Source organism: Eubalaena glacialis, chromosome 13 (genome assembly GCF_028564815.1).
Source record: "Eubalaena glacialis isolate mEubGla1 chromosome 13, mEubGla1.1.hap2.+ XY, whole genome shotgun sequence".
Lineage (NCBI taxonomy): Eukaryota > Metazoa > Chordata > Mammalia > Artiodactyla > Balaenidae > Eubalaena > Eubalaena glacialis.
Window position 1 is genome coordinate 88,725,645 of NC_083728.1, and position 2,464 is coordinate 88,728,108.

Here is a 2,464-nt window from a genome sequence, read left to right on the forward strand (position 1 = left end):
CAGTAGGACCGGCTCCAGCTATGGATCCAGGACGCTCCCAAAGGCGCGCTCATCCCAAGTGAAGACGATTGACCTCAGCGTTGCCTTCCATGCGCTGCCCTCCCGCTTTCCCTGGGTAGGTAGAACTTCCCCCTGGCGCCTACTGATCCTTAGGGAGCTCCTGTGACAAAGGGAACTCTTGCAGTCCCACCTCACGTTCCTCTGGCTTAGTGGCTGCAGGAACCTCGGTCTCGGAGAAGGGGCTAGACCACCAGCGCAGTTCGGAGGATGGCCAGAGCCTTAAAAGCCCCAGGGACCGCGAGCTGCTTCCGGAGGCGAAGGCAAGTGTTCTCCGAGCCCCTTCCCCTAACCCTGTCTACCTTTACTTTTCCCACCTTTCCACCTTGCTTTCTACACACCCATGATGTAAAGACAAGAAGTGCAGAGAGAACCCCAAACCCCCTGGACGCATGGAGAGCAAACATTGAATTCTGCAAGGGAGAAGTGAGGAAGTTAGCATGTGATAAATATCCAAAACGGACCAGCATTTGTGGCTTCGTGGCACAAAGGTAGCACATGTGTCTCTAGATCAGAAGGTTGAGGGTTCAAATCACTTTGGTATCCAAGTAGATATTACCCCTCAATTCTGAGATTTCACCAATCATCGACTTTTTAAAAAGGAGGCTTTTTTTTTTTTTTTTTTTGCCTCGCGGCTTGAGGGATTTTAGTTCCCGGACCAGGGATTGAACTCGGGCCCTCCGCAGTGAGAGGGCGGAGTCCTCACCACTGGACCGCCAGGGAACTCCCTAAAAGAGAATTATTTACCTATCTATTTATTTATTAAACTCAGCAAAGGACAGACTTTTAAATGGAAGGGGGTTGAGGCTGGCTTAATTAATTAAGTGAAAGCTTAATCCTGATAAGTCTGCAACCGTCCCCATTTCTGCCAGCCTGGGTTTTTCCTTGCTGAGGTCGTGACCACTGGTTTGTATCTGGAACTTGATTGTTTCATATCCCTCAATGAATGTAGGGTAGCTTTCCACTCCCATAGAATTCAGGAACTCGGTCATCAACATAATAAACTTTGAATCAACTTCACAGGATTTTCTCTTTAACCACGATGCTCAGGGGCTTTTAACAGAGGAAGCTCAAACCATGAAGTCTGTTTGGTGGTGGCAGTTGAGGTGGGGAGGGGGGGACAGGGAAACTGACTTCATCAAGATGACTCAAATATCAACCCAGAGAGACTATGCCATACCCGTCTGGGGACCCAATAAAACTACATCCACATCAGAGTGAATTCGTTAATGAAGTCTCCTCATGCCGTTTTAATGTCCTATCTGAAGTCGTCTGATGTCCTACCTGAAGCTTAGTCCTGATAAGGAAAAGGATGGAACGACCTAAATTTCTTCTCACCTGGGTTTTTCTTCCCTTTCAGATCATCCTTACCTTTCAGTTAAGTGCCTGTCCATTGCTGAGTTGTTCACAAGAAGTTTCTCTGGACTAAAGAAAAGGTAAGAGAAAATCCACGGCTGGGAGCCCGCAGACAGACGCTTCTTTACTTTTGTTCACTACTGAATTTATCCCTTGGGGCAAGAGAAAAAGACACAACCTTGACCCCGACGTGATTTGAACACGCAACCTTCTGATCTGGAGTCAGACGCGCTACCGTTGCGCCACGAGGTCTTAGGAATGGCCCTATTTTTTATGCCTTAGAGGGACAATTTCAGCGGTTGTCAGGTGCAGCGTCCAGTATTTTTTTCTTTTACTGCTCTCGCTACGGCTTGGGATTGACTGTGAGTTCTTTGTCCCTTTTATAAGGAGGCTATTCAAAGCGAGATGTAAATGTAAATGAAGCAGGTGGGAAGCTGAGGGCTCAGGGAATACTCGCCCTGGTAATTCGGGATCCCCACTTCCCCTACGGAGGCTTTAAAGGAACGATGTTTGGGAAGAAACTGGAAAATGAGAAGCTCAGCTCACAGGGAAGGCAGGGTGGGGTGATCAGCTCTCCGGGTTCTCTTGTCCCAATGCTTCTGCACGCGGAGCGCGGGGAGGATTTGCACGTGGGTCACACCTACGGAGGAACACTATTTCCCTTTACCAAAAGGGCGCTTAGAAGGTTTTTTTCTTCTTTTTTCTTTAAAAAATAACATATTCAGGGGAGAGGGATAAATTAGGAGTTTGGGATTAACATATCCACACTACTATACATAAAATAAACAAGCACCTACGGTACAGCACAGGAAACTATACTCAGTATCTTGTAATAACCTATAATGGAAAGGAATCTAAAAAAGAATATATATATTTATATATTTGTGTGTATATATATAATATATAACTGAATCACTTTGCTGTACACCTGAAACTAACACATTGTAAAACTGTATTTCAATAAAAATTTTAAAAAAACAAAAAAAATTTAACATATTCATTGTAGAAATCTCATCAGACACAAAACAAAACAAAAACCACTACAATAAGG

At 45.2% G+C, this 2,464-nt stretch overlaps 1 non-coding gene across 1 annotated transcript; it reads right to left on the minus strand.

Annotated features, from left to right (window-relative positions):
- Positions 1–1,593: 1,593 nt before the first annotated feature.
- Positions 1,594–1,665, minus strand: TRNAW-CCA (transfer RNA tryptophan (anticodon CCA)). Its single transcript has one exon. It is a non-coding gene; the product is annotated as a tRNA-Trp (tRNA).
- Between the last annotated feature and the right edge of the window lie 799 nt (positions 1,666–2,464).